The sequence below is a fragment of the Leptopilina heterotoma genome, unplaced genomic scaffold (assembly GCF_015476425.1).
Source record: "Leptopilina heterotoma isolate Lh14 unplaced genomic scaffold, ASM1547642v1 Lhet_214, whole genome shotgun sequence".
NCBI lineage: Eukaryota > Metazoa > Arthropoda > Insecta > Hymenoptera > Figitidae > Leptopilina > Leptopilina heterotoma.
The window spans coordinates 490855-516840 of NW_025110932.1; the positions used below are offsets into that span (position 1 = coordinate 490855).

Genomic DNA, 25986 nt, shown 5'->3' on the forward strand with positions numbered 1-25986 from the left:
TTAAAAATTTGTTAATAAAATTCTTTATGGGAATACAATTTTAAGAAATAATAAATTATTAAAAATAGCGAATTTATAGAAGAAATTTCAGTTAAAACACTAATAAAAATTGAATTTTGGAGAAGTGACAAATGATTCAATTATTTTATTTAGAAATCCAATTATTTAAAAAAATTTTTGATGAAATTCTACACAAACAATATCGATTTCGATTTTTGTACGATTCAAGAATATTAGACCCACGAAAAAAGTTTTTTATCAAAGCATAAAAACTGCAAAGCAGTTTATGAGTACATACAAAATGGTTTTTATGTATAAAATTACTCCAAAAGTAAAAATATTAATAAACTATTCAGTAAGAAAATAATATTTTAATTACTTCTCCTTCTCTGTAAACATAAATTGTTTGAAAACACAAGTGTGAGCAGTGCGGCGGGAGCGGGCGCGGGCGTATTCCCGCGCGCTCGAGAGTTTGCGAATCAGTTAATTCCCGCGCGTCGTCAAAAAAATATGCATAACTTCTGTAATTTTAGAGGTTACTCACTTTTTTTTTTTTTAATTTACTCGTTAGAGTTTTACGCATCACATGAGTATAGTTTGATTTTTTTCCGACATTGAGAACATACTTTAAATCGCAATTGTTTAAAATAATTGTTAATAACAATTAGAAATTTTTATTATACAGCAATTTTTTCAGTTGCACTTTAAACTACAGACTTTTAGCTTTAATTTCCAAAAAAAAAATTGAAATTATCTTCATTTGTTTCGGAGTAATAATGAAAAGAATAAAAAGTAACCTAAAAGTTTAACACCTGATAACTTTCAAAATAAATAAAATTTTTGAAAAATATTTTAGCGGGTAAAAGTTTACTCATATATCTATCAAAAACCATAGATAACTTTAAATTCGGGGACAAAAATTTTTCAAGTGGCCGGTTTCACTTATTTTGACCCATCAAGAAAAAAAATATCTATACATTTTCGTTAAAAACAGGTTTTTCATTGTTCTCAATCATTTTTAACATTAATTTCTTGGTCTAAAAAAAATATTCGTCTTTTGGACTTGGAAATTTTTCCTAATTAATTAAGCGGGTGATCCACTTTTTAAAAAAATGTCAAAAAAATTTATGTTAAAAACACGTTTTTCATTATTCTAAATTATTTTAAGCATTAATTTTTTGTTGCAAAAAATTTTTTAGACTTGGACTTAGAAATTTTTGCTAATGAAACTAGGAAGCCCAGGTAGGTCCTGGGTTGGACCTGGGTGGGTCAGCCCACATTCGAATTGCAATATCTCTTAGTGTTTAACACCAACTTAAACGAAACTTAAAATCAGCGATGGAAATTAGAAATATATTTTCCTAATGATAATTATATTGCAGTCTGTATCTGTTTAAATAAATAAATAAATTTTGCTGTTTTATTAACTTTTGTAACAAATTACTTAAAAACTTGCAGTTTTTTATCTAACTTCGCGATTATTACACTTGAGTAGTGAAATATGAAGATAATTTATAATTTTAACAATTCAGCATTTGTTTAAACAAAAAATTGTTGTTATTTATTAATTCTTAAGACAATAAAGCGTCTAGACACTTGTAGTCTTTTAAAATTTTGCAATTAACTAATCTGAGTATTTACTTATTGCAAAATTAGAAAAAACTGCTAGTTTCTAGGTTGATTGTGTAAAAAGTTAGTAAATAACAATTATTTGTTTGAACAATTGCTGAATTAATAAATTAATAAATTAACTTTATTTTATAGTATTTGTATAATTTTCTGATTTATGTCAAACAATAAATTGTTTAAATAAATATGATTATCAATTAATTTTATAAATATTAATTGAGAATATTTATCAATTTTTACATGTTTTTCATGTATCAATTTTGACACTTTATTTTCCTAAAAATTTTTCTAAGTCATAACTGGATCTCCTAGCTAGGACCAAGTTAGGACCAGCCCAGGATATATAAAAAGGGGTTGCCAAGTTAGGTCCAAGCTAGGGCCAATAATCATTTTAGGCATAGCATGGTGATTTCTACACGGGTGAGTACAATATTTATAAATTTACCAATTCTTATGAATTGAAATTAAAATTTTACGAAAAGGCCTATAAAAATTTTGTTTTCAATTTCTAAGAATTGCTTATGGAAGGATTATAAAAATAATATTTGACTGTTTTGTTACAACTCTCATCATTTTCACTTTTATTTTTACTGTTTTATTTTCATTTTTATTTTCACTTTTGAAATAAAAAGTAAAACTGAAAAGTGGAAATAAAAATCTGTCAAAGGGGAAAAGAATGTGAAAGTTAAAATGAAAGAGAAAATGAAAGTGAAAATTTCTACTAAAATGGAAAAAGCTTTATAATAAAAAAAGCTCTTTTTTATCTATCAAATTAAAATTGAAAGTGAAATCTCTGAAATAAAAAATCGATTTTTGCAGAATGATTTAAAAGTTACCTAAAAGTTTTGTAACGCAGTTACAAAACCGTTTCGTATTTTTTACTAGAAATAAAAATAATCTACCATTTGAAAATGTTTATATTGGAAATACAAATAAATGGAATTTTAAAGGGACCTGTTTTAAATGTCTACTCGATCAGAAATGTATATTCACAGTTTTAATGTATTTATATCGGCGACGGTTGGCGGGTGTCCAATCAGGATCACTGAATCTATTACAGTTTTAATCTAATATCAGAATGTCGTTATTCGTGTCATAATAGTATTAAAGGGTCGCGAGCGTTGATATACATCGACACCCTATAAATACGTTATGAACTATCGTTACAGGAAAACTATGGACGAAGAAACGAACTGCGAAAATACATTTTCATTGCTCTATTATATAAAAGGATTATACCATAATTAACTGTAGATTCATAAAATTGTCAATATTGTCAACTCTCAAATTGATATACAAGAGAAACGAAATATAAACCAATATAAAATATAACCAATATAAAAAAGAAATAAATTTTAAAAATATAATTTTTTATTAAAACAGACAAAAAATAAGATTTACAGTTCTGAATAATATTTTGCTTTTTTGCTTTTAATAGGGAAGCAAGTGCCAACACAAGCACTCTTAATCTCAAAACTTTTCTGGCCACGTTCCTATTTGTCACTGAACTTTGAACCCCATGTTAACTGAGCATAAAATAACAACCTGTTTTTCAAATTGTCATTTAAGTGAAGCCAATTTTAGAATACAAATGAAGTTTACGGTTCTAGAACTAATTACATTTAATTGCAAAATACTAACAAAAAAAATGAAAAATTATCAAAAAAATTAAAGATAATAAATAACAAAATTGAGAATAATAGTCATTTACCTTTACTCGTTTAAAAGTACCCAAAATGTGTAATCCTTTTTTGATATCACTCAGATACTACTTGAAAGTTTAACACCAGACAAAAATATGTAAAATAAAAAACATTGTTGGTTATTTAGAAAATAACACTTGTTTAAATTTAATCTAAAAAAACAATCCAATTTGGCACGAAAAATTTCACAGAATGAAAGCACAGGAAAGAAAATAAATTTTATGCATTAAATTCTATTCTGGTTTGATTGTGATCCGTATGATTATGTTTTCCATATTCGTAAAATGAAAATAGAAATATTATCAAATTCGGTTATTGAAATTAGAGAAAGAAAATAGAGAATGAATCGTAGAGAACTCGAAAAGGATACATAAATAATTTAATTTATATATCATGAAACTAGACTGTTTTTTAAATGATCGTTTTCAGTGAAATTTCATGTGTGAAATGAAACAACACATGAATTTTGGAAACATATAATAAATTTAATGAAGGGAATATTTTGAAGACTCCAGTGTGAAACGTGATATGATTTGCGCAGTGAACGAACAACAGCCAAAGGGATGCAAAACATCCGCACGCTTCCCGGCGACTGGAACTTTACTTGAACCCTGGCAGCGTTAAAGCTTGCGCATGCGACGTAAACAAACCGTAAAGAAAAACAGTATGCAATCTAGTCGCTCTTCTCTGCTTCGAAAAAGAGAAATGTGAATACTTTTTATTTTCTCCAGCTTACAATCGACAAACGTATAAACGAGCATTGCTCAATAACATTTTTCTCGCTCTCTTGAAACATTTATTGGAAAGGTGTTTTCTTTCCTCGATGCAAATTAATTATTGGTACACTTTTTAATTCTGATTTTTTATTTTTAGTAGGGAAAATAATTCTGCCTTTTGTATAAATATGTTTGCTTTTTTTAAGGAAGAGAAAATTAACTTATTTGGTAATTTACGCTTTTAATTATACCTTTTTGCTACTTTGACTCAGCAATTGTAATTTAAAAGAATAATATTGTTTTTTAATAAAATGAAAATTAAACAATGATGTAACTAAAAAATAAATTGTGAAGTTGGTGAGTGAATGATAAAGGTGCAGCGGTGCATCATCAATGCAATTGTTCTAAAAACTCATGATGTACTTCATTTTTTTTTTTACTTTCGAGAGAATTTTAATATAAAAAGTTCGATGCAGAGAATTGAAGCAGAAATTTCGACAAATTGCATGAATGGATTTCATCGCTACTGTTATTTTTATTAATAAAAGTACTTGTGAACTTTCCAATAAATAAACAAAAAAAACCGAGTGTTTTTTTTATTTAAAGAAACCAAGCGTTAAAAAACGTTATTGAGATGAAAAAATCTAATATATTTATTTGACTGAAAAATTTAATAGTTACAGAGTAATTAGAATCAGGCCACGCATAACCTGGAAAACCTGGTAATGTCATCAGAGAATTTTACAAACCTTGAAAAAACCTGGAAAATTATTGTGCTTACTCTTGAAATTTAATAATAATCTAATAAAATTTCACAAATTTTTATTAAAATTCACCAAAAGAATTATAATTATTTAAACATTTGTTGATAAAATTCTTTATGAGAGTTCAATTTAAAAAAAATCAAATTTAAAAATTTAGTGATTGACTTTTTGCTTTAGAATTAGCAGATTTTACTAATAAATAGTCGTTTCTACAAATCTAATAGTAAAATTTACTAATTAAAAAAGCAAAAATTCAGTTACTAATTCCAATTAGTAAACATTTTTATTTTTATTAATTCAAACTTAGAGAGAAAGTATTATAGAGTGAATTTTTAGAAATAATTGAAGTTTTAAAAGCTTTCAAATTATAATCTTTGAAAATTTGAATTTTTCATACTTTTAACTGAAAATTGTATAGATTTAATTTTTTCAAAAAAGTTTAATGGAACTTTATTGAAATTATTTAAAGTTTTTATTTTCTAATATATATTTAATTGAAGAATTTCAGAATAATCGATGAAATTTCGTAAAATTTAATTGTAAACAAAAGGATTTAAAAATTTTTCAAAAAATTATTAAAAATATTTAATTTAAAGAAGAATTTTAGTTAAAAATTTTAGAAAATAATTTAATTGAAATGAGAATAATTTTTATGAAAGTTACAGTAACAATTATTCTTATAATATAGAATAATGATTTTATCAGTCGGTCATCATCTTTAATTATTATAAAACATGAAGATATCGATTGCTCCCAGTCGAAGACTCGGAGCGATCGATTTCTTCATGTTTTATAACAATTTATTTCGAATTGTTTAATTTCAGAAAGGTTTTGAATTTAAATATTTTGTAAAATTTTAATTTCTATAGAAAAATAATAATGATTAAATATTTATTTAAAAAAGAAGCAATAGAAAATTTTTCTGAGCAATAATTTTTAAACTGAAGGAGAATATTCTTTAAGTCAAGGAGAAGTAGGAATTTTATCTCGAATTCAAGGGAAATTCAGGGGGAAAAAATTAAATTTTTGTTGTCAAGAAATGTAGTTTTAAAAACCTGGAAAAATTTCGTTTTTTATCCTGGAAAACCTGAAAAACTCAAGTAATTTGAAATGAACAAAAGGGTGGCAAACCTGTTAGAAACATAGGAGGCATAGTATTATTGTTACATAATTCAGTATTTCGATCATTAAAAGTATTCCGAAAGATGATCTTGAGTTTCGCTATCTGCACCTAATGATCAAAGGGAATGGTTTCGAGTTTCATGAGAATAATCATACGCGTTCTTTTCTAAATTGGAAAATATTGATATCCTTGGTTTTTTTTAACTGAATTGAATAAGATATTAATTCTCGTTAGCAGCAAAACAGGTGGATTCGTAAAAATAATATTGCATAATTTGATGAAACGTGTTTACTCCACATCGGAAGTTATAAGCGGAATTGATCGCGTGTATGCTGGTAAAGTCATTAGTAGCGCGAGTTAACAGAGTTATGGTTGGCAACGGTGTGCGCTGTCTTCATTGAATTACAACTTAGACATCCCAACGCGTGGCTTTATGGCCACCGGATTAGCATGCAAATTCGCTGCATTGAATTTCATAGTTTCGACAGCTGTAACAACCGAATAGATTCGTTACATCAACGCGCTACAAACGTCCCCTTTGCAAAACTCATCCTCCTCTCATCCACAAACCCAACGTGGATACTGTGCGATAAGCAAATTGTTTGGACTTTCCAACTACCAACGAAAGCACAACTTCAGCGCACAGAATTTCACTGTGTCAACGAGGTCGTTTTAAGTGACTCTGTATCTCTCTTGTGCATTTAAATCACTTCAAATTGGAATTGTCAATTCCATGCTTTTGTCAACATTTGCATTTTATATACAATTTAAATTCATTATTGTCGGAAAAATTAATGTTATCCTTTCGAATCAAATCTTTTCCTTTTCATCAAATTATTCAGTTTTCAGTTGTTTTTTGCTAAATTTTCCTTACATTTCCTTCTTTTGTTAAGTTATCTTAAAGATATAATCCTTTGATTGAACTCGTTTACACACGTTTAATTTAATTCAAAAATAATATACATAATTTAAAGTGAATATTATTTTATTTTTTTTATAAATAATATTCAGTCTTTCATTATTCGACATGTGCAATTTTTTTTCCAATGACCTACATCTTTATTTCTCGCACCGTTCATAAAGAACCACCCTTCACCCTCCATTCTCTTCGCAGTGCCTGTGGCGTGACTAGAAGACTTAAGACACTCTTTAACACAGCAGAAACCCGCATGTAAAGCAAAAATTAAAAAAGACTCGAGATATTAATATTTTAACTCTCAAAGTAAAGAAGAAAGCTAGAAGATATTAGACATTTCGCCAGAAAAGATGTGGTGCGGCTTACTTTATTGGCTGAGCTAAACATTCTATTTAAAAATTTATTGATTAAAAAACGTCCCAACATTTTTCAAATTAGGTAGAGTGAATTTTGAATATCCAGGCAAAAACGGATTCCAAATTACTTAAAGATTATTACAATAAAATATATTATGTTGGACATAATCGAACGTTTCTTTTTTACCTTTTTCTACCAATCTGTATGCTAATATAACGAAAAAAAAGTTCTTAAATTACTTTGCTATTCGTTTTATACCATTTCTTTTTCCCTCTATTGTTCTTCACCAAAAACCGATGGTGCACTTATTCATCCGTACATGGTCAGAATTTTAATGAAGCAATGGGATTCTTGCCCTGGTAGCAATTGCAAAGTAGAGGAAGCACTAGATTCTACATTCCACATTACTATCGTGTGTGACTCCTGAAGTAAAATATATCTTGACATTGCTCCTTTGTCTAGTTTGGAGTAAAAAAAATACCTTTGATGTTTTCTTCAGAAGAAATAAAAGTTATCCACAAGAATAATGAATGCAATTTTATTATTATTGCTTAATTTTCATACTCTTTTTACAAAACAAAATTATTTTCCTAGAGGCGAAAAGAGAGAATTTATTTTTCATGTGACAATTATAAAATCTTTTTTATCTCTTAAAATTTTTTTAAAGCAAATCGATATTCAATTTATCCTCTTTTCCTCTTAAAACCTTTTATCGCAGGATGTAGAAGCATCACAGCCTGCCTTCTCAGTGAAAGCGAATGTCTGGCCATCTTGTGGTTGTATCACTGGCTGACGGAGCATGTACAACCTCTACTTTGTCAGGACGGGATATATGGAGCTAATTTTAAATTTTCCTCTCAAATCCATGCGAAAGAGGTATATAATAACTTATTTTAATGCTTCTGCCATTTCATTCATGTGTTATCTATTTTTTTAAATTTTCACCTAGTGGTTTCCAAACGACTGATTTAATTAGAAAATACAATTGATACTCGGACTGTCTGTTCCAATGGCCGTTATTATTTTTCAAAATTTTAATAAAACATTTTGCTTCTTTTTTAAAAGGAATTATTGAGTGCGAAGCCTGCAATGGTAGGAAAGGTTTTTGATATCAGCTGTAAAAACAAGAAACAGGATCATCTTTACCCAAATCGGTAGACTCTCCAAGTATCTCCCCGAGAAACACTTTTCCAAGGATTAGAAGATAATTATTAAAAAAACAAGAAAAAAAACTTTACTTTCGCAACTGCTTCCGAATTTTGAATTAAAAATAGACTCGATAAAGCTAAGAAAAATAATTTTCATCCTTTGGATAAAATATTGCAGCATTGGTTAAATGACTAAAGCAAGAAGTAAATTAGTTGCATCTTGTAGATAACCATTATAACCAGTGGCTTTATTTCAGTGAGTTTAATAATTCTTGCATCAACAGTGTCCGCACTTGTATGATGAAATGAGCGGACATATGCAAATTGGAATATCCACCGCCAGTCTTCATTAAGTCACTCGCAATCAGTGAGGGTACAGACAAGCGCCGCCAGCAACCATAACACACTGCATGCTTACAATCATGTATCTTATAAATTTATTACCTCCGCGAAACTTTTTCTACAATTTAATTAAGTCCTTGTTAAAAAACTAAAATTTTCAACTTTCCTTTAGTTTCTCAAGATATAAATGATCGTAATTTCCAGTAGGTAAGATACCCATTATGTCAATCGAAACGAACATATACCTCGTTTAGTAGAACGTGATGTGCGCAAGTTTTGCCCTCAAGCAGTTCTCTAATATGTTTTAACCAGTGCAATCTCATTAACCAACATGATATAATTATTTTAAAAGTAACTCATTAAAATTGTCGTTTTCTTACTCGGTTAAAAAAACCTACTTTATTTCATAAAACTAAGTCTGTCCTTCCTTCCCCTTTCTGAAAATATATTATAGGGGACTAACGCTTTATTAACTCAACAGACGGTTTATTCAAACGAAACTTTTCAGAAACTCTTGAAAACTGTTTTTACTCTTATATTAAATTTTTCCATGATGTAAATTTTTCCACCACTTATTTAATTTTTTTTTGCAAATTCATTTTAAATTAAAGAAACTTTCTTTTTTGTGGCTATTAGGAATAAAAGCTTTAAGGTCAAAATAGCCTTTGAGAGGATTAATTAAAGCATTCTGCGAAAACAAAATCACTGTCTAGGGGGATAAAACTTAAAATTAATTTTCATGATGTCCCTTGATACTGGTCGTAATGTAACTTGTATCCCAAAAGCCCTAAATAAAACCATGAATCTGTATGCAGTGTGCGTTGTTACTACTGTCGCCTGTGCTGATTGCTGCGTCCTGCTAGGGGCGGATTGCATGGTGGAAGTATGAGTCAAAAGCAGAGTAAAGGGAGGACTTGTGGGCCGCTTGTGGGACGTTCGGGGGTGGTTTGCAAACAAACTCGTTCTGTTATTTGATTCTGTCCACCTCGCATCACTCGACAAACCAGCGCAGCAACTAGTCCTTCTCTACAATGCTCGTCCATGAAATCATTGTTTCGGCTCTTTAATGAATCTCAAATTTCCAGGTATTCTTTCCATTAACTTAGATCGTTCTACAGAATATCTTCCCAATATCAATTCCATTTTCTACTCTATGAGAATCGAGTAAATTTATAAAGAAACATTTACTTGTTCTCAAAATTTCGGGCGAAAAAGCTTCTATTGATTATCCGTCAATATAATAGAATCATCTCTACAAACTACAACAGATAAACTATAGTCTTAAAATTTTCAAAGGATTTCTTTAGAGGGTTATGATTTAATATCGAATAATGTATTTCAGTATAAAACTTTCCTCTTTACTTTTTATTATCGTTTCTTAACACCAATCGATTTATCTCCATAAAAGCCGAGGTAAATTCAATAACGCTCTACATGAAATATTTACAAGACCATATTTTTTTAAACGTGGAAAACTCAATTACATTGCAAATCGTACTTTCAGTATAGTTGAAGCGTTCATGTATGTAACTCAATAGAAATAGTACCTGGCATATGCGAATCTTTTTTACAACAAAAAAAAAACGTTTCTTAAGGGGTTAAACAACTTTTAAGGGGCGTCTTCTGTCGATCAGAATTTTCTTTGAAAAACTCTACACGTTTTTTTAACACAAATCTAAGATATCTTGTACTTATTTCCATCTGATGGAAACTTTTTTAATTAGAGAAGTATCCAACGCAACCCTTGTAATTAAAAAATGAACATTGTGAAATTAAACGTGAGTTCCCTTGTCACCAGCGTATCCTTAATTAGACCTTGCTTGTCACCTTAACTTTCTTTTTCTCATCCACTTCAGTAAATCCTAGTGGTTTTTTAACACTATCTTTGTCACATTTCTCAAAAGATGCGGAAGAATTGTTAAAACAAGAAATAAAACCAATTCTTCGATAAAATGATAAAAGATTGATTGAAAGCAACTATCAAGTCAAGGTTTCAAAAAACCAACATCATTATCAGTTTTCAGTTCCAAGGACTCCAAGGAACTACAGAACTGCACATTGAATACAAGTTGGTTTATTGTTACCGTCTACACTATGATTGGCCATAAAATGTATTACAAAAGGTCACTGGCATTGATTAAAGGACGGACAAGCCAATAAAGTTGAATGCGGATCGTCCGGCTAAACTCAAGTAATTATGGTACCTGCTCTTTACAGTAAGGTACCTAGAGATCGTAAAGTGAACAAATGGGACTAACTTTGTTTTATGTGGCGCTATCTTTTTTTTAAGGTGACGCAATCGCCCTCTGCAACTTTGTTACTTAACGTAGAAGCGAAATGTGTCTAATGAGAAAAGTTGGAAGAGACATAAAAATAGCTGAATTAAAAACAACCCTTTATTTATTTCCATTGCATACAAAGAACAAGTTAATTTTCTAAAAAGCGAAAATCCGAAATAAATTTATTAAAAATAATTTATCAATGCAATCGTTAACTATCAGGGAAAATGGACTAGAAAATTTTGTTATTAGACTTTATAGACAAAATTTTCTGACCAGTCTAGACCCTACGAACCATAAAATACATCTCGCATTGCGGGTGGAATTCAAACGGCGCATTTGCGCAATGGGATGTGGTGGGAGTGCTTTTCTCTATGTGAGAAAGGTGGTAGATAGGTAGATTCATTTATAGCATCCATTTATAGAATTGCATGAATAAATTCTGCCACGCATTTCTCCCAATGTCTCTTTACTTCTTCACCCTTGTTAACAATTTCGTTGCGGTCGAATATTCTCGAAAGTGATGAAATCAATGGGCGACTGACTGAATGAATCCACAAATTTGTAGATATTTAAATAACGAGTTTTCTTTTACATGCTATTTATCTGGAGGAAAAATGTAACTTTAGTATTGTCTTATTAAAAAAAGTAAAAATGAAAATAACTTTTTGATAAATTAATTTACCGGTTGGGAGATTTTTATCGGCAGTGAAAGAGATCCATTGTAGGCTTAAATGCAGGTTGTAATGAAACGATGGACCCCTACTGAATTTCTCGCTTTCTAAGGTTGGTGTGAGCGGCTCGCCTCCTTTGTAACGCCCAACCAATTTAGTCATACAAATAGCAGCCATTCGCGAGCGGTACGACGATGCGACCGGTTGATATTAAACGCGCCATTAAGTGAAATAATGAAGGCACTCTCTTGCGACCAAGAAGTCGAGATGTTACACCACACACCCTCTTTCTTCAACCCCTATTCTCATTGAGGTATCGTACCTTAGCCCAAAAGGATATTTCTTTTATATCCTTTTAAAGAAGGAAGCGAGAAAAAAGGAGCACAGCTTTCGTACAATTTTTATATTTTCTATCCGTTACATAAAAAATAACGCCTCTTCAAATCTTTCACAATTTTCTTGTTTTAATTTGGGATGAAAATAATTGAACATACATTTACACTTACAAATTGTAAGGATTATTCAGGAATTTGTTGTTTCTGCAACTCACTACCTGATAATCCCTTAAATTAAAATAAAAAATTATCTTCAAAGTCAAGTCCTGACGAAGGTGTTGGGGAATTTACCAAGAATATTCTTATGAGCTGTGTTCATATAGTAGTAGACAATATCGACGTGACAGTTTGGGTTGCCAATGGTAGTGGGGACTGAAGCAGGTCATCTAATTACGAAAATTGCGAGCCCTAGCTTGGAATATAGTTAACACGGTTCGTGTCAATAAATTTATTAAAATCTCAAGATAGAATACCAAAAACTGTCCAGCCAAAAGGTGTGGTTTTTAGTAGGTCGACCAGAACAAGAGCGTTCATCCCCACATAACCATAAAGTACAGGGTCCTTTGGTATCTGACAGCAGATTTTCCTCTTCTCTCGTAAAATAAAATAAGAGGAGAAAAAAAAATGATGATTTATTATGAGAAGAAAATTTCTAGCTCTCACACCTTGTAATTGTCTTACATGTAATTATCGACCAAGTTTTAGTTTTGCAGAAACTTTAGATAAAAGTTATCGTTAAAAATAATCCCAGAATTTTTTTCCAATAATTTTTGTACCCTTTTTATTCTCCCATGAAGCTGTAAATCACGAGAACGGATGAATATTTATAGCCATTATTAATGGGCTTATGCTGTTGAGGATTATTCGGACGTCAGGTGAAAGAAGGGTGGGGGCTCAATGAGAGAATATAATGCACCATGTGGTCTTTCTCCGCCTACTCTGCAAGCTTGCCAGAACCATTAAAAGGAAACGCGTGCCATGGACACGGCTTTTCGTGGCTTTTTCGATATTTATTGCTTGTTCGTGCTCATCTTTTCGTGACCTTTCCACGCACTCGACCCTCGACTATGATAGCATCAGTCAAAAGTTTTGCCTTCAAATTTACACTACTAGCGGAATTTTAAAAATGTTTTTCAAAATTATATTACTCTAGTTCGAAATAAAAATAAGTGTCTATTATTGGAACACCTATCAGAAATTTTTCTAAGTTTGTCTCTCTGCATTGTACTGAGTCCAGATTTGGGGTTGAATCATTTGAATAGTTTGGAAAATTTCCAGCTTTTATTGTTGCCTATTAATACTCCGAACTACACTAGGTTGGAGACCTTAAAGTCTCCTTTCTTTTACATTAAACTAGATTTATCAAATTTCTTCAATGGACAATGCAAGGCATTGTAGATAGTATTTTAACGAACTGGAGTGCCAATATTGGAGAATGGTGGTTTTAATTGGCTCCCAAATTTGAGGGTCTTTTTGTAGCAGAGAATATGGATGCTGCACAAGTCGATATGTAGTGTGAGGTTTTCACATATTTTCTGTGAATCGTCGCCTGATGTTGACCACTGCCGCAGGAATTTGGTTTTTTGTTGAAGCTATAAATTTTGTCAGTGGAAAGTCGATTTTCACTCCTTTTATTTTCAAAGAGAAAAGAGGGTAGAATAAAAGCCCCTCGTGTGACCGCGATAGTCATGAAAATTACTACCCTACTCTACTATATAATAAAGCCTTAAAATAATTCTGTTAAATTTTAAAACCCGATAAATACGAACATCTTTGACTAAAGTTAGAATAATTAAAATATGTTCTCACGCAGTTAGACATCAAAATTGTTGAATTTTAAAAGGATTAAATAAACCTAAAGAAATAATACATTAATTCCCAGATGGTGAAATGCGAAAATTCGAATCGATAGCATCTTGGTAGAGGCGTGGATGGTATTAAAGACGCTAGAAAAAGGAACCATGGTGAGGGGTTTGAAAATGGTGGCCAAGAAAAGTGCCGGAAAGAAGTCCATAACTTGAAATATCCAGGCGAACTACCCGTATAACGGAAATTTAAAGCCACTTCGGAGCCGCAAAGGTGTCATCGTATATTTAAAATTTTATCGCTTTCCTCGGTTCAAATGTGGTATAATCCAAGTGGGCAGACACGTGTGCAAAATAATTTTTTCATTGACACACGCACGCAAAATACAAATTGTCACTTCGTTGAATTTCCAATGTTTTTGAATGAAACTGTCACATCCGTGATACTTGGGAAGTGCAAGCTAACTTAATTATTGACCAAGAACATCTTACTTTTTTTAACCTTAAAGCTAAAAATTTTAATAAAAATCAGGAAAACAAGAATTTACGTTAATTTATTAAAGTAGTCAACTAAAGGAAAAATAAAAACCCCGTTAAAATTAATACTATTAAAAGAAATATTTTTAGTAAATAATTTTTATTAGCAATTTTGAGGCATAACAGATTTTCATTTATCTATCTGATACTGTTTCAATATGGCTGCAGATATTCTACTCTGCATGATATAATAGCAACATAATACCTTCAGTAATTGCAGGCGATCATGTGACGCAAACGTTACCCTTAATCCAAATTGTGCCAATTAGTTACTAAAATTTTCTCTAATAATTTTTATGTTACAAATTTATTGTTTTTGTATATTTCATTTAAATGAATAATTTTATTGCGATTAAATGTTTAATGAAAAGAGACGGGAAAATACTGTCTCTAAAGATTTAGGTCATAAAGTATTGAAAACTCCTCTTTAGTTTTAACGGATTTTCACTGAAAAGGAAACTATGAATCTTTATATTTCTGTTCGTTGCTTTATGTGAAAGTAGTGGTTTCTTTATGAAGGGAGGAAAAAAATCTCTTTGAGAGGTTTAGGTTGCCAGGATAAGCACTCAGGACTACCGAAACAATGCCACAGAAGCACCATTATCCAGAGGAATAAATATTTAATAAGATGTGAGATTACGCGGTGGTAGAGTCGACCATAGACCGGGATCGGTACTCATTAATATTAGAGACTGCCGAAAGTAGACAGTTTACTTGGGTAGCAAGTGGATAAGGAAACAAGCTCGTTTTTGGGCACCGAACTATCTATCTTACCTTCCATCCACACCCTTGTCTTTAATGCTGACCTGCTTTGTCTCTCTTCACTATCACAAGCATCTCAATCTTCTCCTTCCAAGCACTTGTTTCACTTTTAATCTTAATGCAATCCTAAAATATTTCTAAATGGAAATTCAATTCATTTAAACAATTAAAAACTGCACATTTCGATTGCATTAAAATTTAAAAAGTTTGCAATCAATAAAATTTTGTCTGAATCGTGCGAATTTAAAAAAACTGAAGACGAACGTAAAGTCGATGTGACAAGGGCGAAAGGGATCGTAGTACAAGAAGAAGTGCGCACTTGATGAGGGTGTGAATAAGTGTGTCTCAAGTGCCTCAAGTGGCTTGAATATCAGTTCATGTACACCGTGCACAAAATTAAACTCCTACACATGCGCAAATATATCCCAATATTAACTGTTGCACTCCCTCAACAAAACGCATAGCAACAGATTTAATAGTGAAACATTTTCAAATTCACCCCTACCTCTTAACTAGTGCCCTTAATATGACAGTTGACAAAAGATAGTTAATCATAGCAAGACAATTGTCCCCGAACTATAAAGTCAGTAATTGACTTGTTACGTGAAAGCTATTGTCATGAAGAACAATCTTGCATACAGAGTCAGCTTCCTATTACAGGAGACTGTTCTGATTGTTCCAGTAATGCAAACAGTTGCGTTCAACTGAAGCGGTCATTTGTGGACACAAGATTGATTAACAGACCTGATGACATTACGTATACACTACAAGTAAAACATTGTACTTTAATATTTTCAACACAACACGAAAAATCAAAATGACATTAACTCGGACTCAATGTAATAACCAATAATTATCATTATGGATAGTTCTGTTGTCAAGCGGAAAGTTGCATTTTGCTTTCATTGTGTCGATATTTCCTTACAGAAAGATAAAAAGAAATGAAAAAATTCCACAACATAATTATGCAATATACAGTGTATGATCAGTAGTTTATGTAGATTTTTATTGGTTTAGATGAAATTGTTATCCACAACAGTTATGATCCCATTGGCGGAAGTAGTATTAAAAAAGAATGATAAAGAATAATCATTTGAATAAAGCCTCACGAACGAGAGAAGAAATTTAATATGCAAATAGCAGGGTATTACATTTCTTTTAGTCTAGTCTGTTCCGGCTATATGGTACCCCGTTCCTGCTTTTGGTTGAGTTGACTCGCTTCCGAGGGTCGAGCCAAACGAGACATCCTAAGTAGTTTTGCATATCTGCTTCATTACTCTGAATTACATGCTGGAGAAACTCTTTATATCTGGCCTTCCGTAAAGAGCATTGTGCTGTTTTCACTCCCGCGGAAACTTAACCATTGCACGTTCATTTTGTCAACAAAACTCGTCGTCCCAAATGGAGTCTTCACCTTAAGATCAGAGAGGAAAAAGAAAAGTAGTCCCTCTTAAAGCATGTTTGCGCATTGAAATAAATTTTACGATTTAGCTCTCACAGATTTGTAACAAGAAACTTTTCTTGTTACAATATAATGATTCATTTACAAAAAGTTAAGAACATTCCTAATCCGTAACTCTGTTGGAATTTCTTCAAATTCCTGCAAGGTATTGACTTTTTTCGTACACTTCTAATTAAATTTATTTCCTTTTACCCTTTTTTCTCTAGGGTTTCTTCTTTCGATCGTTCTCCCTTTAATGTAATCAAGCCCGCTGCCGGCTTGCGTGGAAAACGGGAGACCGAGTTTGGACTATGTCTAAGTCACTTTACCGATACTTTTGATCCCGATCGCCAATAACGAGGTTACGAGCAATCTTTCGAAACCGTCTAACCGTTCAACCTCCAGTTTTACCAGGTCAATACCTATTCGACCTCATCAACTTGGACATATATTTCTCACTGTTCAACAATGTCATTAAAATTAATAAGTGTCCTCGCCTAATATCGCTTCATCGCAGAAATTATAACCGTGGTTTGCAATTATTTCAACCCTGTTACAAAGCATTTTCATTATTAGTTCTATATATCATCATTTCGGTATGACATTTATCACAAATTTTCAGTCATTTGAAATGGTGTTTTTTTCACTACTTCTTTTTATTATTTTTTTTATAAACAATCTTCTATTGAAAGTTCACAGGATTAATAAAAGCCAGGGGAATTTATTTTAACGAGAAAAAGAAGAACAAGGAGAGAACGTGAAAGAAAGTGAAAGAAACTTTATTGGCACTTGTGTTAGAAAGGAGGAACGAATCTTAGGAACTTTCCTCGAAAGATTTAATCCCCTGGTTTCGAAAATTTATCCCCTACCAAAAAAGAGCACATCGACCTTTTATTCGAGGGATTCAGAATCGAACCCTAAGCGATACTTCACGAACTGGTGAATTTTCCAAGGTAATTTGTGTGAGAATCACCAAGTGCTTCTCTTACCCAACTGCCATTCTTATCTCGAGATCCTTGTCGACTCTTAAGAAATTTTTTTTATTCACAATTTACAAAGGATTATTTCTCCAGTAAACTTAGCCCTTATTCTATATCTGATCCATGTTTAATGTTTAGGGAAAATGTTTTGATCGTGATTTAAAAAAAGTACCAATTTTACTCTAAACTTTGGTAGAAAAATAATTCATCAAATATGCGACGTTTAATAATATTAGTAATTAGAAGAACATAGAGGAGGCATGCTTCTTTGAACAATACATACAATGCCCCAGGGTGTGGGTGAACATTTCAGTTGGCGAACCCGGGGAGCCGAGCCTATTATTGACAGTCATAAACGTAATACTCTAGTGTTCGCCTTGTGTGAAATGGCTCACCAGCATTGCAAGGAGGCTGTGTTTAATCCGCTTGAGAATAATTAGTTAAGCCGTTACCCATCGCGTGTCGTACGAGGCGACTAAAGGGGGATCCCAGTGCGCACTGGGACGGAGGATGTCCTTAGGACTTCCTTTAAACGGACATAGTCGTAAGGACATCCTAAAGATATTTCACGTCCCAGTGCATGATGCCTTGCTTTGTTAACTTATTCCCACTTCTATTATGATATTTTCGACTCCAGAAGGACTGTAAATAACTGCTTCTCCATTTCATTTGGCGTTTGTCTTCTGCACTCTGAGCAATGTCTATCTTGTAGAGTAAGTCCTCACTGAAAGTGTCGATTTTCATCCCTCTTTCAGAAGAGAAAGATCATCCCTCAGAAAGAGGGATGAAAATCTTGCCCGCATGTATTTATATTTCGAGATTTGCAATATTAGCACTGGTGATGACTTGTAGAGCCACCAGGGATTAGAAAGGTTGGGCCACTTGAGTTCTTCCCGACCCCTCTGGAAATCGGAAGATGGTTTCCCTATTGCCCATCAGCGTTGGCCAACCCCAAAGTCCATCCTCGACCTCTAAAACCATGAAGCTATTCGTAAATATACTGCTCCACGTTAAAATAATAGTCGATGTCCCGGTGTCGACCGCAGACCATTAAGAAGCCGCCATCTTCAATTGGCAGCTGATAAATTTTCATCACCAACGCGTGGATGAATATTTCAGTTCTACTCCAATTTTCTAAAATAGAATTTTTATAACCAAAAAGTTAAATTTTCTACTAGGAAGAGTTACAAATTATTAAATTTTTCGACCTTGTTGCGCCAGATTGTTTTGAGAACTGAAAGATCCAAGTAAATTCGAGACTGAAAAGGAGCTACTTATCCGAACTTGTCAAAGAGTCGTATAAAGTTTTCCTATAGCTGTTGCGTCGAACAACGTTTCTTTGATACAAGAAACAGAAAGTTGAAACGAATTTCTCGTCAAAGGATAAAAAATATTGATTTTGTAACACATGTTTTGCGAAAGGGTTACATTGGCATATTCTTGCTTGTTGATTCCATCCTAAATCAACAACGTCAACGACAGTTTCAATCGTTCCCTTGTTGATATCGTTTCCCCACTTGGATTACAACACACCATCGGTACTAAGATGTTGCATCTATAAACTATTTCCAGAAATCGTAAAATTGTATCATAGGATAACAGGAAGATAGTTCGATTAACCAGAATAGGATCATAATCTAAAATCTAAATTACAATCTTGTCTGCAATAATGTAATGAAACCTAATTTAAGTATTACATTTAAATTTTCAAAGAAATGGCTAAAAAATGGAAAAGTGCTTTGAAGTACGACCTTTAGAAGTGAAAGATTAGTGGTTGCGTGCCGACGCTTTGTATTTAGAGATTGCGATTAAGTTACGTTTAGTGCAGGACAGCCTCTTGTCTACAAAAACCTTTTACTTTGCTTAACTCTATAGGAAAACTAGGGAAGGTAGGGTAAAGTCGTTTCATCGTCGCATGGGAAACAGTCGCCATGGGGACCAAACCCGTTCTGACGCCATAATGAAATCCTGGAAATCCTAGATGTTATTCGAGTACATTGTATACACGAACACGTGAGCACCACATATGTTTTGCTTCTAAAAAAAAACATATTTATGTGTATTCTGCCCACGTGGAAAATACAATTTTAAGCTCACGTTTCAACTCACTTTTCATCAACTCATTAAAATCCCTCACAATAGAACCTCTTCCAAACAAATTCGTTAAATCAAGCTAATGAAATGTAAACAACTCTCAACCGAAACAAATAGTTCGTTCAGTATCAGAGAATATAATGTGAAACACAAAAAGTACTAAGAAACTCCTGCTTTGTTCATTTTGAACTGAAGCAACATTTTTGACGGTAACATAAATATAGACAGATGATGCTTCAAGCACGACTTAAATTTTTGCAATATTAGCGAACATTTCCAAATGTTTGAAAAAAATGATACTAAAACAATACATTTTCTTCTTTTCCTTTGGAAAGTAATAACAGAAATTTAAAAACACTTTCAAGTGACATTGTAAAATAAATCGAAAGAATTTTCCACCTACAGTCTTGAATAATGGACAATGAGATACAAAAAAAAGTGAACCTAGAAGAAGCTATTCTTAAAAAAATAATGTGAGTCATACATTGAAAGATATCGCGAATGTTGGACTGCACAAGCGAATGGGACATCGACATAAATTTCCAGACAACGTGTGCAATGACCTCGTTGCTGTAATACCTTTGTATAATCCAAGCAATAGCTTCTCCTTAGTCAGGAACTCGAGACAAGAAAACTGTGCGGCAATACGTAGGCGCCCACCACAAGAGCGACCTCTATGATAAATACTGTGGCGCCACGCTCCGTATTATATTTCAAAGAATTTCATTTATCATCTCGGCAGCAGAAAACAGGTGAAAGAAGGAGCTCGTGAAATAGGTTACACCATAACCACCGGATAGCAATCTATTTTTTCTCTTTAAACGACCTTTATAAACCTCTAAACGTCTCTTTAAAAAAAATGCATTCACCATTTTTCTTTTTTTCCCATGAGATTTAAAATTGAATAAATGCTCATAGGAACGAAATAATTGTTAACGCAAAAAAACTGTATTACTCGTATTACGAATTAAAAAGCTACTGATTTTTGTTACTTTCTGCAACGTCCGGGCTCTCGATATCAGTTTTTCGTGACATTGCGCCGACGCACTCTTAGCTTGATCAGCTTATTCTTAGGGGTACCTTATTAAAGTGTAAATTTGTTTCATTATTACCCATTAAAGGTATCAAAAATCGACAATAGACAATCGGACAATGCATTTGCATTGTTATGTAAAATTATTTTTTTGGGTGGCCAGATTCAGGAAGGTGTGAAATATATGCAGAGGACTATATTAGAATATACGAAATCTGGAACGCTTAGAGAGCAGAATAGTTTTTTATTAGAGCAATGCATCGATCACGTGCAGGCCTAATAGTAGCACGTGTTAGTGATTACGCTCGAGGGACTGTGCGGCCAGATCGGGTCTAGGTAATTGCAAGCCCCCCTTCAGCCTCCCGTCGAGTACCCGCGATCCCTCTCCTATGTTCGATGTTGAAGCTCTGCACGATTGATTGGTTAACATTCTCGGTTCACCTCCTGTGTCTGGCCTTGATTATCTATCTCTCCATCCTGTCTGCAGCTTACCAAACTATATACTCTTCTCCCTCATTTCTATCCCGATGTATTACTCCAATTGCGGTGGATATTACCCTACGCGAAAATTGCACATTTTACCTATAATACACGCTCGCATAATTGCACTCCTCCCTTCACGACTACCCACCGTCATTCGGCTAGAAAACTTTTTTCTACTTCATCTCGTTTTACCGCTTCCTTTGTTATATTTATTTATTTCTTTTTTCGTCCTCATTAGCTTCATTGTTCTCCATGCACACATTCCTTTGGAGGAAAAGCTGCAACTAACGTATTTGTTTACCTTAAATAATTTTTGCTTTAATCCAACTAGAGATAAACAATGGTGAAACTCGGTTTTATACTTTAAACGAATAGTTAGAATAAGGCTACTTAAAAAAAACTGTTTTGTTTCATTTTCGCATGATGGTCAGGTATCGTCATTACGAATTTTAAGATCTGACCTCTCGTGTATAGAAAAAATAATTACATCTCTGGCATAAAAGAAGTGGGAATTTTTTTATGCTCGATATTACCGGGGGATATGCTATCGCTATCATTGTAAAATGTAACGAGGGAACATTTTCGCGTGACAGGAGGCGAGACGGCTGTCACGTGGAGTGATAGATGCCGTCGAGGCTTAAATTTTCTGACATTCCTGGCATTCCTTTGCCTCTTACACAATATAGTAGGTACATTCACACCCCATGAGACGGCCTAACCTTCCAAACGAGGGGTTGGATACACCACTGTACTGTATATTACAGAAGGGAAACGAGAGTACAACCCCTCTTTTTCCAGGGAGCGAAACATAAAATAGTATTCCACCTTCCACACACGAGACCCACCTATAATATGTGTAAATTCGCAGATATTTTTACTTTGTAAAGGTACTCCTATCAGCATATAGGGCCTTTCATCCCAGACATTCAACACCCCTCTAATATCTCTTACACATTTCTGGATCGAAGAAATATTTTTTAACGATTTGTGACATGTACAGTATAAGGGGGTTGGTAATTTTTCATCGCCCTGGCGGATTGTGTAAAGTGAGAATGATTTCGCTTATATGACTCGGTTTAAGGTAGAAAATTTCATTAGATCAAAGAAATAGTCAAGAAAAAAATCAGAATTATTTAATATATCAAAAAACTCTGCAATTAATTTCCCCACGTCGAGAAATTCCATGGTATTGTTTTAGGTAACAATTCGCCAATTCGCATATCTATTTGTTTACAATACTTTTAAGCAAAGATTTTAAATGCTATAAAGTTTACTCTAGTGTTTAATACTTCCGAATCAGTGAAATTAGCATTCCTAATGCTGGTTGTAGGAAAGTTCTTGTCGCATTGTAGCATCCAATCTGATCTAAATATCGAGCACGATCCAGGATTCCTTTAACGAGAGTTGGCACCTAAGTTTAGACCCAATGTGTCTAGCAATGCTCGTAAAATGACAGCCTATTTAAAGTCCTGTCCTAGACGTCCAGTAACTCTTCTATTGATGGGCTGTTGATGTCAATGAGAAAATGTTGTCTGCTTGATTATACCATTGAACACTTTGTATTTTGTTTCGGATTTTAATTAATTTAATTAGGTAACTTGAAAATTTTCTTTTTCTACAGAGAATTATAATTGTTGGTATATTATTCCAAGGCGTTATTGAGCACGTGTATTTTTAAAAGTATTCATGTGTCGTAGGGAGAAAAAAGTAAAGGAACGTAGGTATGTGATGCATCCTAGAGTGGGGCTCTTGAGACATCAGACACCCCTATGTCTGGTCACACACAACACAACCCTTTCTAAGTGGCGAGTATTATATCACTCTCTCTAGCTGTAATATACACACCTGCACTTTCTACTTTTATGTCCTATAAAATGACACCAGAAAATGGTTCCTTTGAAGTAGAAACCAAAAAGAGAAGCATGTTTGTCGATTTTCGCGCTTTCAAATTGTGACATACTCTTTTTAATTAATTTTTCTTTCGACAAAAAAAAAAGAAATTTTTTTTGACGTAAAAACGGAATTAATCTGGACTTTACAAAGAAAAAATGAAAAGAGCTATCCATGCCTAGAGGGAAAATTGTATTTTTGGGTCTTTTATTTTGAAACCGAAAAATATGAATTGATTTATTTCCTGGCAAGAAAGAAAAGCACATACATGTAGATGGTTTGTGATTTACTATTGTGAGGAAAAGTTTAGTATTAACAGAATTTGTCAAAGAAGATCATTAGTGTTTCCTAAATTAACTTTAAAATTCATTAGAGTATTATTTTCGAACTCTTTTTTTTTAATATTCAAATTAGCTTGAATTTGACGTCAATAATTCTACTTTCTCGCGGCGGTTTCACGAAAATTTTTTTTTATATTTGCAACCTAATTTGAACTAACGACTCGTTAGGGTTGACAACCCCTTTTTGCATGGCCGACTTTATGTCATCAATTTTTGTTATCCGCGGGTAATTTTCAGGTCCATTTCTGGATGATGGGATACGAGATGAAAATAGGAATTAGGGAGAGAAAGAGAGAGAGAGAAAAAGTGCAACAACAGTGAAATGCACTGTTACGGAAATGTAACCTTCAGAAAGACGTTTACGCAATAACCCCGTACACTAGAGTTATGAACACCGCAAACTGAACTTCGTTCGGTCTCTTTATTAAAATGAAATATTCAACGCGCTTGTTCGTCGACATTTGCAAAGTCGATGTAAATTTTTCAACAAGCTCTCTCCCAGCGCATTAGATGCTTTAATTAGAGGACGCCTGTAATAAACGCTTCGCCAAGAGTATTTAAGTTTGCTTACTAATTTATTTCTTTTTCTAATTTGCAACAACTGTACACATTTAGAACAGCCACTTGACGCATTTCAAAAATCTTTAAATTTAAATCCACTAGACTGAAAAACATATATGACTTCGTTAAAAAATTAAAGGAGAACTGTCAAAATAGAAATGAAAATTTTAAAAAGAAATTCACCTTAAAAGTGGGTCATGTCTTTATAGAAGTTTGTTTACTTTCATTTAAATTTTAATACCAAGTTTTTGCTGTTAATAACGTAAAATTGTTCAGAATTGAAGTGTTTGTAATCCGTTCATTATTATATAGTTGATGAAATAGAAATTTAATTGGGTGTTAATCGCTTTCACTGCACGCGTGATCTTTGATCATTCATGCATCTCAAGCGATTTTATCGGATATTCCATTATTATGGAACATATTGCTGGAGAAATATTAATACACACACGCTTTGCTTTTAGTGTGCTTTCGTAAAGCAAGCGGCACGGTAACATTAGAACCAAGTAAGCTTCCATAGAGGCTTTTTCAGACACAATCACAGCATCACGGATAGTGCTCCACAGGGTATGAGACAAAATCCCGATTTTATAATTCACGATAAGAGATAAACTTTCTAAACCAAAAATCCATACAATAAATTATCACAAAATATCGGTTCGTAAATATTCATCAAGTCAAAATCAAAAACCGAACCTACAGAATATTTTTAACTTTATGTCATATGGGGTCGCGAATTCCCCAAAAAAATTGTTGTGAATGAAAAATATTTTATTGTGCAAATTGAAATTTACGAAGCTATGTCTGAATTTATATTTACACTGCACTTCACAGTTTAACATTGCTCAAAATTCAATTATTTTCGTAAATAATAAAATTCTTCTCAGGGATGCAATTATTTTCACACATAATAAAACTCATCGCAGAATTTCAATTATTTTTAATACAATTTTAATCGAAATCCTTAAAAAATGTAATTATTCTTAAAAGTTTTATTAAAATTCGTTGATAGAATTCAATTATTTGAAAATTTGTTGATAACGATTCTTTATGGGAATTGAATTTTAAGAAACATTCAATTATTCAATAAAAATGATTAATTTCTGTATTTAAATAATTGAATTCTAGTAGAATTTTGTAATAAAAATTAATATAAAAATTAATTTCAGTTAAAGTTTTAGATAATAATTGAATTTTGGAGAAATTACAAATAATTGCAATCTTTAGGAATAATTGAATTTTCTAAAGGTTTCAAATTAAAATCTTTTTCTGTTTAAATTTATTTTTACTACTTAATTTAGAAAAAATAAAAATACGAAAAATAGCAAATGAAGTCTGACTAAAATTTACTTTTACTACTTAGTTTAAAAAAACATTAATAATAGGATATAACGTGTCTGACCAAAACATGTCTTTACTACTTATTTTGAAAAATTCGGAAAATAGGATATAATGTCTGACTAAAACATGTTTATACTACTTAATTTAGAAAAATACAAAAAATATTATATAACGTCTGACCAAAACATGTTTTTACTACTTTTTACTACTTTTTTTTGAAAAATACGAAAAATAGGATATGACTTTTTTAAAAACTATAAAAAGTAATTGATTTAAAGAAGAATTTTAGTTAAAAATTCTAGAAAATAATAATTGAATAATTGAAATGATGAAAATAATTTTGAAGGAGTAGCAGTAATAATATTCTCTTATTTGACTCGAACTGCGGTTATTCTTTTGTCAGTAAATGGTTCGTAATTTTTCATTTTTGGTCCGTAAAGTCCGTATTTTTAAATACTATCACTGGTTCGAGCTCTGGGATTTTCATCTTTTATTTTTAAATTTTTGGTACACTGTCTCGCAATAATATTTATCTTCAGATGGTTTATCTTTTCAAGACAATTTGAGGGTTTTTATTAATACTTTTAAAATGGTCATCAATTTTAATGTCACTTGAAAATTACATATTTTTTAAAGAAAATATAAAAATAGCACGAGTTTTCGTAAAAAGTATTTAAATTTCAGTAAAAAACTGAAAAATAATTTAAACGAATTTTCCTAAAACAAAAATTT

General features: G+C 32.2%; 2 protein-coding genes across 2 annotated transcripts in view; one reads left to right on the forward strand and one right to left on the reverse strand.

Moving 5' to 3' along the window:
• Positions 1-3442, reverse strand: part of LOC122501751 (semaphorin-2A) — a 335557-nt gene extending 332115 nt beyond the window's left edge. The window contains exon 1 of the mRNA XM_043611465.1: positions 3341-3442. The gene's annotated coding sequence lies outside the window, so the exon portion shown is untranslated. The remainder of the gene's footprint in view (positions 1-3340) is intronic.
• The window catches only part of LOC122501755 (trypsin-like), a 162490-nt gene that overhangs the window by 122065 nt on the left and 14439 nt on the right, over positions 1-25986 (forward strand). The window lies entirely within an intron of this gene.